Source organism: Gopherus flavomarginatus, chromosome 3, assembly GCF_025201925.1.
Source record: "Gopherus flavomarginatus isolate rGopFla2 chromosome 3, rGopFla2.mat.asm, whole genome shotgun sequence".
Lineage (NCBI taxonomy): Eukaryota > Metazoa > Chordata > Testudines > Testudinidae > Gopherus > Gopherus flavomarginatus.
In genome coordinates this window covers 198,446,394-198,461,950 of record NC_066619.1, presented here as the reverse complement: position 1 = coordinate 198,461,950, position 15,557 = coordinate 198,446,394, and the positions used below count along the sequence as shown (strand labels likewise).

Genomic DNA, 15,557 nt, shown 5'->3' with positions numbered 1-15,557 from the left:
CTGGTAAAACTCAATCATTCGCATGTTGTCAGAAAAAAATGTACTAAGGGCCATAGGTGTGGCAAAAGTTAATTTAAAAAATTCACAGCTATATTCAAAGAAAATATTTGAGGTATCTGTGATGTTAAATTGTATTATATGAGAAATAGAAAAATAGAAATGTAGCGCTGAAAGAAACCTCACCTGGTTATCTAGTCTGACACCTGGGCCTTTTAAAAGAACTGTGTGAGGTCAGTCTGGAGTTGAAATCACAGTGTGCAGTCAGACTCCTGTGAAGGGTCCTGAGTCAGGGTTTGCAGGAGAAGGATACTTCATGGGAAGAAGCCTGGGGACAGCATTCTTGCCCAGAATGCAGAGTCTTTAAGGTAACCTAGAAAGGGGCTGGGAACAGGGCCCACAGGGTGGGCTGAAAAAGGAGGAGTTATATTTGTTGTAATTTGGCTTGAGGACTAAGGGTACGTCTGCACTATGGGATTATTCCGATTTTACATAAACCGGTTTTGTAAAACAGATTGTATGAAGTCGAGTGCACGCGGCCACACTAAGCACATTAATTCGGTGGCATGCGTCCATGGACCGAGGATAGCGTCGATTTCCGGAGCATTGCACTGTGGGTAGCTATTCCGTAGCTATCCCATAGTTCCCGCAGTCTCCCCCCCCTTGGAATTCTGGGTTGAGATCCCAGTGCCTGATGGGGCAAAAATCATTGTCGCGGGTGGTTCTGGGTAAATGTCGTCATTCCTTCCTTCCTCTGGGAAAGCAACGGCAGACAATCATTTCGCGCCCTTTTTCCCTGGATTGCCCTGGCAGACTCCATAGCCTGGCAACCATGGAGCCCGTTCAGCTTTTTTTTTTAGTCACCATATATGTACTGGATGCCGCTGATAGAGGCGATATTACAGCACTACACAGCAGCATTCACTTGCTTTTGCATGATAGCAGAGACGGTTATCAGTTGTTCTGTACCGTCTGCTGCCATTGTAAATTGGCGATGAGATGACGGTTATCTGTCTTTCTGTACTGTCTGCTGCTATCATGGGTGCCCCTGGCTGAGGTCAGCCAGGGGCGCAAAGGCAAAAATGGAAATGACTCCCCAAGTCAATCCCTCCTTTATATCTAAAAATAGTCAGTCCTGCCTAGAATATGGGGCAAGTGTACTAGAGAACCAGTGTATCAGAGAGCACAGCTGCTCCATGTCAGATCCCGCAGAAATGACGAGCTGCATTCCATTCACGGGGGTTGCCCCTGCAACAACCCCACCCGTTGCATACTTCCTCCCCAACCTTCTTGGGCTACCGTGGCAGTGTCCCCCCCATTTGTGTCATGAAGAAAGAATGCAGGAATAAGAAACAGTGACTTGTTAGTGAGATAAAATGAGGGGGAGGCAGCCTCCTGCTACTATGACAGTCCAGGTGCGGGGGAGAGGAGCCCAGCACCCTGCTGCTATGGTAGTCCAGGCAGTACGGAATCTTTTCTTTACACCGGAAAGGGAGGGGGCTGATAGAGCTCAGCCCCCAGTTGCTATGATTAGGACGGTTACCAGCTGTTCTGTACCATCTACTGGGAATGACCGGGAATCATTCCTATTTTTACCCAGGCGCCCCCAGCCAGCCTCACCTGAGGCCAGCCAGGAGCACTCACGGGCTGATGATAAGAACGGCTAGCAGTCCTACTGCACCATCTGCCACCAGGGAGGGGATAGGAGCGGATACTGCTCTTCACTGCTGCAGCATCGCGTCTACCAGCAGCATTCAGTAGACTTAGGGTGACACTGAAAGAAGTCAAGAAATGATTTATTTCCCTTTTCTTTCACGTCAGGGGGGGAGGGAGTAAATGTCGAGCTATACCCTGAACCACACCGGACAATGTGTTTGAACCTACAGGCATTGGGAGCTCAGCCAAGAATGCAAATATTTTTTGGAGACTGCTGTGGACTGTGGGATAGCTGGAGTCCTCAGTACCCCCTCCCTCCCTCCATGAGCGTCCGTTTGATTCTTTGGCTTTCCGTTACGCTTGTCACGCAGCACTGTGTAACCTGGAGATTTTTTTCAAATGCTTTGGCATTTCGTCTTCTGTAATGGAGCTCTGATAGAACAGATTTGTCTCCCCATACAGTGATCAGATCCACTATCTCCCATATGGTCCATGCTGGAGCTCTTTTTGGATTTGGGACTGCATCGCCATCCGTGCTGATCAGAGCTCCACGCTGGGCAAACAGGAAATGAAATTTAAAAGTTCGCGGGGCTTTTCCTGTTTACCTGGCCACTGCATCCGAGTTCAGATTGCTGTCCAGAGTGGTCACAGTGGTGCACTGTGGGATACCATCCGGAGGCCAATGCCATCGATTTGTGGCCACACTAACCCTAATCCGATATGGTAATACCGATTTTAGCGCTACTTCTCTTGTTGGGGAGGAGTACAGAAACCAGTTTAAAGAGCCCTTTATATCGATATAAAGGGCCTTGTAGTGTGGATGGGTGCAACGTTAAATCGGTTTAACACTGCTAAAATTGGTTTAAGCGCGTAGTGTAGACCAGGCCTAAGCCACATTTCCAGTAAAAGACTGGTGTGTGGAAAGCTGAGGAGACGCACCTTGGAGGAAGGAAACTGAGTCAGGGAGCACCTGTAGTGTCATACTTGGCCAATAGGGGGCATGCTGTTATAACTGACAGCTGACTATGGGCCAGTGTGTTTTACTGATATGATGACTAATGTCTGTTCTGTTCCATATAGATTCTTCCTATACAGTGTGTACCATGCTTATAACTGTAGTATCTCAATACTTTTTCAGTAGTGCATTAAGCAATGTGATTAACATCATTCACATGAGGAATATTACATCATGTTAAACTTATTAACTTATACACCAGATTTTCAGATAATTTGTTATGTCTGTAGGAAAAGTGGCCAAAAGGAAGAAAGGACTCTGTACGCGCAAAAGCCATGTACTTTGAATGGGTTGTACCAAATTAGATTGAATGTGTGTCAGTCTAACTTAAAAAACAGAAAAAATTAAAATAGGTATCTAATCTTTTTGTCTTTTTTAAAAGCAGTTGAACAAAACTACTTCAAGTAAATTTTATAGATATGAAAAAACAGCAATTCTACTTAAACAAATAATTAACTAAGCACTGGAACAATTTATCTAGAGAGATTGTAGAATCTCCATCATTGGAGGCTTTTCTAAACAGGTCAGACAAACACTTGTCAGGGATGGTCTAGATCAGTGATCTCCAACCTTTTGACACCCAAGATCACTTTTTGAATCTAAGAGAAACCCAGGAAATTCTACACCCCTTCCCCGAGGCCCCGCCCCACTCACTCCATCCCCCCGCCTCCATCGCTCGCTGTCCCCCACCATCACTCATTTTCACCAGGCTGGGGCAGGGAGTTGGGATTCAGGAGGGGGTGCAGGCTCTGGGCTGGAGCTGAGAGGTTCACAGTGTGGGAGGGGGCTCTGGGATGAGCCTGGGGCAGGGGTGCAGGATGGGGTGAAGGGTGCAAGCTCTAGAAGGGAGTTTGGGTGCAGGAGGGGGTTCTGGGCTAGGGCAGAGTGTTGAGGTGCAGGAGGGGGTTTCAGCTGCTGTATCTGGGAGGGGGCTCAGGGTGTGGTGTGGGGTACAGGAGGGGGTTCAGGATGCAGGAGCGGCATGGATTGCTGCCTCCAGGAGGGGGCTCAGCACTGGGGTGCAGCTTACCACTGGGCAGCATTTACTTCCGGTGGCTCCTGGTTGGTGGCGGGCCCAGCAAGGCTAAGGCAGGCTCCCTGCCCATCCTGGCCCCACACTGCTCCCGGAAGGGGCCAACACGCAGGGGATGGAATAGATGACTTGTTGAGGTCCCTTCCAGTCCTATCATTTTATGATATAATCCCCCCAGCTTGTGTTTTAGATGGAGTCCCAACCTCTTCTTCAGACAACTCTGAAATTAGCTGGGAAGTCTAAAGACACAGCTGGAACCAACAAACACCTGCAGTAATGTTATTTTTTTCATAAACGTACAAGACTTATGTGCCTTTAAGCTACAGCCCTGCATTAGTGGTGGTTTAGAGGTGTGCTGTCCCAGCAGGATGTCCAAGTTATAGTGAAGCAGGAACAGTGGCTCCCAGAACTCAGAGCAGTGTGGTGGAAATGTGGCCACTGGTACATCCTTTTACAGACATTTGCTTCCCTCTGCCTGGCTGGCTATGCAGAATGGTATAAGTTCTTCCATGTGTACTTTTCAGAGTTTAGCAAGAGTAGCACTAAATTCTTATACGCAAGGACTTCAGAGTGCCATTTAAAGTGTCCCCTCCCCTTCCTGCTGACCTTCCTCCTCTTCCCCTCTGAGGTGCTCCCACCATGACCGCCCCTTGGCCTGTGACCTCCTGAACCCACTCCTCCAAATTTGAGTGACAGAGGGGCAGGCAGGCCAAATTTGAGTAAGTGGCATTGTGACCTGGAGCATGGAGTCACAAAGCCACTAAGGTTTGGCAGAGCCAAAAAATGGTCAGTCATGGCCAGCTGACCCCCTTGGCTCTGCAGCCCGTGCTTGTAGGTCTTGCTCCCAAGGAAGTGTAGAGATTTGTAAGCTTAACTATAGTTATGTTACGTTAACCAATTACCCACCCCAAGGCGAGGGTTTGCACGTACTTTAATCTGTGAGAATTCAGCCCCCAAGATCGACTGCAGTAGAAAGGTTACCAATAGAAGGGTGAATGAGACTACATAGTGCTTTTTCTATAATTACTTTTACTAACCAACCAAACAATACGCATATTGCAACCTGGTAAAGGAGAGAGACCCAGTACAGACTGTATAATATTTACATTACTCACTCCAAGGCCTTATAGAAAAACCCAAAGTGCTTGTCTTCATCCTCTCCATTATCATCTTGGCATCTCCCCTCGACAAAGGCACACAGGGTGGGATACAGCTTTCATAATGTGTTACGTTGACACTCACTGGGATTCATACATATTTATGAAAGTTTTAGCCCCTTTTCCTTATTTGAATTGCCACATCCCACTACTTTTCAGGTTTCCCATTTTTCACAGGGCAGCTCATTAGTTCCCCTTTTACTCATTAACATTTGTGTCACCTTGTCACCATGCTAACGGGTGTCTACCTTAAGGAAGTCTCTAACATTTCACCCCAGCTACCACTGGTCATCTTGTGGTATCTACTGATCTCTCACAGACATTATTGTCCAAACTCAGCAGTTATTTTCAAAACATCATCATATCACATAGACACAAGCTCAGCAGGTTTATTATTAATGTACTTATGGAAACTTGTCCTATGGCCTAATCTGGTGATGCTAAATGTCTTACAGGCCTAATTACAACATTAATTACTACTTATATTCAGGGACGGCTCTAGGCATTTCGCCGCCCCAAGCATGGCAGGCAGGCTGCGTTCGGCTGCTTGCCTGTGGGAGGTCTGCTGGTCCAGCAGTTTTGGCGGACCTCCCGCAGCCTTGCCTGCGGGAGGTCCAGAAGTCGCGGGACCAGCGGACCCTCCGCAGCATGCCTGCAGGAGATCCACCAGAACTGTAGGACCAGCGGACCTCCTGCAGGCAAGCCGCCGAAGGCACCCTGCCTGCCGCCCCTGCGGTGCCGGCAAAGCACCCCCCGCGGCTTGCCGCCCCAGGCACGCACTTTGCGTGCTGGGGCCTAGAGCCGCCCCTGCTTATATTCTACCTCCTTAAATAAGGTATATATCCTATATCAGGGTTCGGCAACCTTTCAGAAGTGGTGTGCCGAGTCTTCATTTATTCATTCTCATTTAAGGTTTTGCATGCCGGTAATACATTTTAATGTTTTTAGAAGGTCCCTTTCTATAAGTCTATAATATATAACTAAACTATTGTTGTATGTAAAGTAAATAAGGTTTTTAAAATGTTTAAGAAACTTCATTTAAAATTAAATTAAAATGCAGAGCCCCCCAGACTGGTGGCCAGGACCCGGGCACTGTGAGTGCCACTGAAAATCAGCTCATGTGGCACCTTTGGCACATGTGCCATACGTTGCCTACTCCTGTCCTATGTATACCCAATATCTTTTATCCTTGGCTACAGATTACAGTTGTGTCCAGCGAAGAAAATCTTCCAAACGTATGCCAAGTGTAAGTCAGTACTGTGTGTGCCAGAATCCATTGACAATGTGAAACAGAAGCTCTGAGATGTGTGAATTATGCCATTCATCTCCCTGGAAGGTTAGCTTGAATAATTATTTTAATTTATATTCTGGTACAACAGAGAGGTTCTGTTCAGCACAAATGAAGAGAGTCCTTGCCCTGAAGAGTTTTACATTCTAAAAGACAGGAGACAGAAAAAGCTAGGGAGAATGGTACAGTATATAAACAAAGATCTAATTATGCCAATATCAGTGTCTGCTATCTGGGGATTATGGTGGACGAGAAGCTGGATATGAGTCAACAGCGTGCCCTTGTTGCCAAGAAGGCTGACGGCATATTGGGCTGCATTAGTAGGAGCATTGCCAGCAGATCAAGGGAAGTGGTTATTCCCCTCTACTGGGCACTGGTGAGGCCACATCTGGAGTATAGCATTCAGTTTTGGGCCCCCCCAATACAGAAAGGATGTGGACAAATTGGAGAGCGTGCAGCGGAGGGCAATGAAAATGATTAGCGGCTTGGGCACATGATTTACGAGGAGAGGCAGCGGGAACTGGGATTATTTAGTCTGCAGAAGAGAAGAGTGTGCGGGAGGGGGGTTGATAGCAGCCTTCAACTACCTGAAGGGGGGTTCCAAAGAGGATGGAGCTCGGCTGTTCTCAGTGGTGGCAGATGACCGAACAGGCAACAGTGGTCTCATTTTGCAATGCAGGAGGTCTAGGTTGGATATTAAGAAAAACTATTTCACTAGGAGAGTGGTGAAGCACTAGAATGGGTTACCTAGGGAGGTGGTGGAATCTCCATCCTTAGAAGTTTTTGAGGCCTGGCTTGACAAAGCCCTGGCTGGGATGATTTAGTTAGGATTGGTCTTGCTTTAAGCAGGGGGCTGGACTAGATGACCTCCTGAGGTCTCTCCCAATGCTAATCTTCTATGACCTAGCTGTTGTTAAGTATCTCACAGCTGATTATTATTACATACAACTAATATGCTTGTATCATAAACTCATGTTTCCAGATGCTCAAAGTCCCAACTATTCTCTACCCAGTTTCCCCTTGACAACTTCTAAAGTTCAGTTATGCACTTCCAAAAATCTGCATCAAATTAGGGTTGGACATTTAAAAGCATTCAGTATTGGCTTAATTCTGCCCCCATTGAAGACAATGCTAAAACTCCCATCTACATCAGTGGGAGCAGCATTAGACCAATTCTATGCATTTTTGAAAACTCCACCCTAAAAACGTAGGCAGACCATCAAATAAATTAAATTTTATATTAAATTTAATAACAGAGGAGCTTCTGTTGCTGTTATATTCATTGGCTTATTTTGTATATCAAAAACTTCAATGCCAAGGGAAGCCATGTAAAACTGTAAGAGAAACCAGATAATCTTTTTTTTAAAATAAAGATTAAAAGATTAAAATACATGCTACGTGGAAAATTTTCCATAAAAATACAACTACTAGTATATTATGCAATAAATAGAATACTGATGATGAAAAATCAACAAATAATATTTCTTCATAATCAAATTGTGAGCTACAAGAATATTTAAGAACAAAACATATTACATTTGACCCAGACTAGTGTACTTCTTAAAGGCTTACAAATTAGAATACTTTATATTATTTTCCAGTAACAACATCCAAGATTATAAAAACCTGCAAAATACTACACTCACCATCATTTCAAATATTACAAGTGCAACAATTGCCATTAAAAGGTTAGCATTTGAGTGGCATATGAGATTATCCGTTTTCCTCCTTTATTTAGCAAAGGAGGTATACCTGATAACTAGAACTGGTTAAAACATTTCTGGTGGAGCAGTTTTTCATGAGAAAATGCTGATTTGATGAAATAGAAGTGTTTCACACAAACCTATCAATTCTGTCAAAATTTATGACAGGAAACTGAAATAAAACAAAAAAGATCCAAACTTTCAACTTCTCATTCCAATTTGGAATGAAACCAAATTTCAAAATCTCATAATTTCCCGTGGAAGGAAAATTCCGATTTTCAATTGGCTCTATTGATATCAGTAGTTGAAATTTTGGATTTTTTTGGAAACAATTAATTTTGATTTTATCAATTTGACTTTTGTTATACTATGATTTCTAATATAATATACAAGTTGGCTTGTATATTATGTAATATTATAAAACTTGAAAATTGCGATGATAAAATCAAAATGAATAATTGATTTCAACCTTAATGAAATTAAATGTTATATTTCAGTTTCCTGTCATTGTAGTTGTATTTTATGGAGAATTTTCCATGTAGCATGTATTTTAGTCTTTTAATCTTTATTTAAAAAAAAGATTATCTGGTTTCCAGTGGATATTACTATTACCTTGGCTGGGAGGTTAGGTTAGGAAAGCAAAACAGGGAAAAGAATTTCCACATATTTCATAACTGGGTGATTGGCAAGGAGCATTTCCCTAGACTACAACTGGGAAGGAAATTTTTTGAGATTAGAAATTAAAGCCCATTTGTTTAAGCTACCTTTTGAGCAAAAAAAGAGGAGCACAATTAGTACGTGAGATCTGAAGACCATTTCATGCCTTGCCAAACATTATAGGCTTCATGTAGTGGCCCTGTCAGATCGCACCATTCTCTTAGGGAATTAGTCAAGAAATATCACTAACTCCTGTCTTTAGGTTCATATGGGGACTACTATTTAGATTGTCTGCATTAGAGGATCTGAAAGGCAGAAAATTGACTTTTCCTTCCTGTAAAATGGAGCTTTGCTCATCAGATCTCACCATTTGGAACCCTAGCAAACATTGATTTTATGTAATCATATAAAAAAAAACCCTTTTTCTAAATTATTCTACAACTACATTATTTTATACAATGGCTGTTTTATTGTTTAAGTTGCATGAAAAGTTAATGTGTCAGTTAGCTAAGGAGCACTTAACTGGAGAGTGTTGCATAAGAAGCTTAAGAAGTAGTACAGTAGGAGAAAAGGTCTTCAGATGCTACTGCTTTTCCCTGCCCGTCAATGGCCAGAGGGAAGCACCTATAAATCTAGATTGACAGATCTGAAGACTAGACAGATTGAAAAGGCTTATTAGATAATTGAGTCTATCCCCATCCAAATGCAGAATGTAGTTTCCAGAGAAAGGACAGCATATTATTACACAGAAATAATATATTGTTATTGATATTGAACTGACAGTTACTGGATTGAATTGATGTTACAGAGATTGTGTATTTTCAGTTCAAATTAATACAATCTAATAAAATCTGAGAGTAACTCCTGAACATACAGCATGAAGGAGAAAATTGCAAATTGAATTGATAGAAAAATATAGTACATCTTATTAATGTTTATTCTTGTAACAGGAAAAAAAAATACTGGCGGGCACTATGAATGTTTTGAATTAAGTGCTTCAGCAGATACTCCCAAAGGGGTATTGTAACAAAACATATTCAAAACTCTTATCATTCTGTTCTTTTCAATGAATCTAACTTCCCTGTATGTTTATACTTCTTTAATGCAATAAAGTAAGTGTATCCTTTACATTTCTAATGTTAAGAAAAGATAAATAGATCTGATTTTCACATTAGGAAGTCTCTTAGTTTTAGTAGAATTTTTAGGGGCAGGAGACAAATTAATTCTATTCATATTTTGTAGTGAAAACCTCTTCAGGTCAGTCACAGTAATACATTAGTGCAAACTCTAATAATCATAATTTACATGTTCCATAAAACTTTTATGGCCTAGGCATAAACAATCTTATTTTTGATTCTTGGGGCATTTGGGGTTATAACTTTTAATTGAAGACAGAGTTCCTGAGATTAGTTCAAAAACTTTAGTTATTTTATATTTTAAAAATTAAATTGAACGGTAGAAAGTAATTTATTAGAAACTTTTTTTACTTAGGCAAAATGAATTAAATATTTTAAAAGCTTGCTAATAATTCAAATGAATTAAAATATATAATCCTTTTTCTATAACTTAATTGTTAACATTTTTGTAGCACCAATATTGCTCTCTGCTTTATGTACATGTTTGTAAGACTATGGCATTTAATGAAGACATCTTTTTAAAATATTGATAGTCACACGTAAATTAAACTATGCTTGATCTATGTTAAAGATTCAAAGTCCAAGGTCTTTGAGTAGAACTTGGAATAAAAATGTAATTAGGTTACATCCCTAAAGTCTGATATATCTTTAAACAAGACCTCAAATGAAACTTTATTAAAACTTCATATGAATTATTTCATTGCTTTTTTAAATTCATTTTCCCTCTCTTCTCTTTCATGTCTATTACTGACATTGCTGCTTGTATTTTACCTGTCCTTTCCAGGTATTTTAATTATTTACTGCTTAATGAGTAGTACTGAGACAAAGCTTCATTCAAAGCTGCCCACTCAGAAACAGATTTTTTGCTTCTAAGCTTCACAAGGTCTCGGACTACTGCAGCTGGGCCTGCAGTTCTCGCCACATTATATAAACTTTTCTGGAGGCAGGGTTTACTCCTAGTAATTGACAGAGGAGACACTGCTTCTAGAGATGCCTTCTCAATGGGACTGATGGCCAGTGGGAGTGGTCTGGCTATCCGTTGAATAATTTTTTCCTCAGTCTTCCATTGTTGCTAAGATTGCCTTAAATCTAAAAATCATTCATTTTCAACTTCTAAGGCAGGATGGAAGGGCAGCCAGGCCAAATTTGAGTGGTGTGCAGGGTTGTGACCCTCTGTGCCAAGTCAAATTGCCAACCAGCAGCACTTCTTGGTTGAAATACAGGATAAAAGGCATCCTGTACTGATTTAATATGGGACAGGGTAGTTTTTATTTAAATAGAGGACATCACTCATAATACAGGACTGGTAGCAATCCTAAACTGTTGGTGGGTTCCCATAAACACACATTTTTTTTGGTAACAAATGATTCCTTTCCTAAGAGTGTCAGAAATAAAAAGATGCAAATACTAGTTCTGTTAAGCGATTTAAAAAATTAATCACAATTAATCATGTGATTAATTGCACTGTTAATAATAAAATACCATTTATTTAAATATTTCTGGATGTTTTCTATTTTTTCAAATATATTGATTTCAATTACAACATAGAATGTAAAGTGTACAGTGCTCATTTTATATTTATTTTTGATAACAAATATTTGCACTGTGAAAACAAAAGAAATAGTACACTGCTACCCCGATATAATGCTACCCGATATAACATGAATTCGGATATAATGTGGTAGAGCAGTGCTCCGGGGGGACAGGGCGGTGCACTTTTGTGGATCAAAGCAAGTTCAATATAACGCGGTTTCACCTATAACGAGGTAAGATTTTTTGGCTTCCAAGGACAGCGTTATATCAAGGTAGAGGTGTATATTTCAATTCACCTAATATAAGTACTGTGATGCAATCTCTTTCTCATGAAAGTTGAACTTACAAATGTAGAATTATGTACAAAAAAAGAACTGCATTCAAAAATAAAATAATCTAAATCTTTAGAGCCTACAAGCCCATTCGGTTTTACTTCAGCCAATCACTCAGACAAACAAGTTTGGTTACATTTGCAGATGATATTGCTGCCCACTTCTTGTTTACGTCACCTGAAAATGAGAACAGGCATTGGCATTGCACTGTTGTAACCGGCGTTGCAAGATATTTATGTGCCAGATGCGCTAAAGATTCATGCCCCTTCAAGCTTCAACCACCATTCCAGAGGACATGCATCCATGCTGATGATGGGTTCTGCTCAATAATGATCCAAAGCAGAGTGGACTGATGCATGTTCATTTTCATCATCTGAGTCAGATGCCATGAGCAGAAGATTGATACTTTTGTGGTGGTTCAAGTTCTGTTGTTTCCGCATTGAAATGTTGCTCTTTTAAGACTACTGAAAGTATGCTTCCCACCTCGTCCATCTCAGATTTTGGAAGGCACTTCACATTCTTAAACTTTGGGTCAAATGCTATAGCTGTTTTTTAGAAAACAGAACAGGAGACATACCATTCTCCCCCAAGGAGTTCAGTCACAAATTGAATTAACGTACAGTTTTTTTAACGAATATCATCAGCATGGAAGCATGTCCTCCAGAATGGTGGCTGAAGCATGAAGGGGCATACGAATATTTAGCATATCTGGCACATAAATACCTTGCAGTGCCAGTATCTCCCGTCAATGTAAACAAACTTGTTTGTCTTAGTGATTGGCTGAACAAGAAGTAGGACTGAGTGGACTTGTAGGCTCTAAAGGTTTACATTTTTTGTTTTGAGTGCAGTTAGGTAACAACAAAAAAGATCTACGTTTGTAATTTACACTTTCACAATAAAGAGATTGCACTACGGTACTTGTATGAGGTGAATTGAAAAATACTATTTATTTTGTTTATCATTTTACAGTGCAAATATTTGTAATAAAAACTATTATAAAGTGAGTACTGTACACTTTGTATTCTGTGTTGTAATAGAAATCAATATATTTGAAAATGTAGAAAAATATCCAAAATATTTAATTTCAGTTGGTATTCTACTGTTTAACAGTTCCATTAATTGCTATTCATTTTTTTTAATCACAATTTTTTTTAGTTAATTGCATGAGTTAACTGTGATTAATCAACAGGCCTAGCAAATACCATTGGAACAATTACTTTAAATTACAGCACAAAAGGTTAAACCAATAGTTCCTAAACCAGCACTGAAGGATAGTTCAGTACAGTGGTATAAATATAAGAGTCCTGTAATCCCTCCACATCATCCTCCTTGCAGGCTGCTGCCCTGCTTCCCCTTGCCGTGGTTATTGCTGCTCCCCTGCTAGTAAGTCTCAGCCCTCCAGTGCTAGCTTCCAGGTGGTTTGCTGCTCAGTCTTCCCTCTGTAGCCACTTTTCAGGCATCCAGGCTGCTGCTGCTGCTGCTCTCACAAAGCCTTTGGCTCTCTCTTGAGATTAATGTCCTTCGACCATAGGAAATCCTTTTTTCTTTTTGTACTCTGGGGATTATGGATCCTGTAAGGAGTCCCACTGACTTCAATACAATCCACTTTGCCTCAGGAATCCAGCCTATCTATTTGCTGAATTAGGTCCTTGTTTTACCATTTTGCATGCTGTTTATTTCATCTTCCAGCAAATCTCCACTGAAGATTTATAAAACCTCCCTAAATAGTGGCTTATATTGGAAACTGTGACAAATCCGTAACTATTTTCAGCATGAATAGTGCTACCATAATTATCATAATTGTATATATGAAACTAAAAATAATATCAATAGTTCAAGCAGTTAAATTGAAATGGAAGCCAATATCTTTTAAAAGTGGCAATAACATTTCTTTTTTTGCTATTACTAAATATTGCTTCTAGCAGATTTTATGTGTACATTGTACAGTATAATAATTTATTACAAAAGATGCCCACTGGTTTTAGATTAAAACGCAACATAATATACATGAAGCTTTATTGTTCCTTTAAACAGGTTGTTTTAAACTAAAGTGGAATATTTTGCTAACGTCCCAACAAATGTTTACAATTTAGAACTAAATGTGCTTTCGGCTTGTACTAGTATTGCTGAAGAAATGTGCATTATAGACCTGCCAATTTTTTTTCATACTGCATTAGTTTCATTGGTAAATCTACAAGCTGATAGAAAAGGAAATATTTAGGTACTCTCAATATTGCTGAGGCATGGAGCTAGAACAGGTCAGTCAGTGCCTCTTATTGTGACATACTAAATTACCTGAACAATACTAGAAGCAATCTTTGGACCTAATTAACATCCCACCTAATTAATGTCATCTCTGTATGTACAGACTTCTAGACAGAGTCACACTTTATTTATGTATTAAATATCACATTATTCAAATTTGCTACCTTTAATTTCTGTATTGAAAACTCAAGATTTCTGTGCTGTTTTTTTAAGTGGGAGTAACTCTTCCTTTTTTTTCCCTCCTTCCTTCAAGTAATCAATGCACTGCTGAATGAGTTCATTTTAATGCACTCAATCATGCCTCTAATGTTTGTAGCTTACGGCGCAAGCATCAGTAATGCAGGAATGTTATATGGCTTTAGTCTGGCCATTTCATAAAATATTCATGGAATCAAAAATGTGCATCAAAATAGCGGTTGGGAGAATTACATTTATGTGCCTGCTTTTATGGCAGCTTCACATTTAAACCCATTTGTGTTAATATCTAGTCAATCTTTCTACTTAAAAAAATGGAAAATGGTAGTGATCATATACATCCTTCTTTGGTTAATATTTGTCTAAGATATCTGCTGTGATATAACATATAAACTTTGGGAGTATTTTGTAGGAAGGGGATTTGTAAAGGAAGATTTGGATAATTTTCAGAAATATAAGATGTTTGTCTACCATGCTTTTAGGTTTATATCATGTTGAGTTTTGTTCTTTAAATGAATGGATGGATTCTCTTTTTTTGTGGGTTTTCGGTAAACTCATACTCTTCAGAGTTTTATTCAAAAGTGCACTTTCCTTCCATTGAAAAATTATAACACAAACCTTAGTGTGTATACATCTAGTTAGAATGAAAATAATAATTATTCATAATATTTAATGTATCTAGTGGATGAATGATGTTTTGTATGAATATAATTGTTTAGAATGGGTCTCCTACCGTAAATGATATGTAGTTATACCACTTCCTTCCAATTATTAAGATGAATTAGTTACTGATAGCTTTTTGATGCCTTGTCCTGGGGCCCCAGTAAATTATAACATTTTTGTAGTACTGCTATATATTTTATAGGAATTACATTTGTGATTCTGACTCATTTGATTAAATGAGAGAAAGTATCAGTATTTCTCAAAATTCAGGTTTAAGACACATGGGGATAAGTTCTGAGCACATTGCTTGGGGAAATTAGACATGCAGCTACTTTTGTTAACAATAACAATGGAAATAATTTCTTGTGTAACATTTTGAAAATATGTGCTATAGATTGGAAGCAATCATTTTTCTTCATGGAAGCTGAGATAGATATATGGGATATCCTTTCCCTTCTACGAAATATTTTTGAGGATCCCTCTCGCTGTCTGTCCCTTTCTTTTCTCAAAGACAGTAAAAATCATTTTAAAACTAGCCTTCCTAAAATTGAATTCATATAAAAAGAAATCCTAACTTTTAAAGCAGAGATGCTGTGTAACCAGCTTCCTTTCCTCCTAATGCTTTCCATAATTTTTATCTATTTATTTATTTTTGAGTTATTACAAAAACATCTATTCAAGTGCTCTAGCTACTTGTGCAACAAATAAAATAAATGACAATAATAATAAAAAACAAAAATAACACAACACTTAACATTAAAATACAGGAGACATTCCAACTAAATACGCAAACTCAGACTGAACCAACTAGGCAAACAGAATGAATAAATTGATTCCCCATCACCCTGAAGATTTTATTCTCTCCAAGCTTTTGACTATTTATACTGAAATGCTTCAGAGAATGGATAGGCCTTGCAGGTGAAGATG

General features: G+C 39.6%; 1 protein-coding gene across 3 annotated transcripts in view; it reads left to right on the top strand.

The window, feature by feature from the left end:
• The window catches only part of TTC29 (tetratricopeptide repeat domain 29), a 191,313-nt gene that overhangs the window by 48,875 nt on the left and 126,881 nt on the right, over window positions 1-15,557 (top strand). The gene's annotated exons all lie outside the window — the stretch shown is intronic.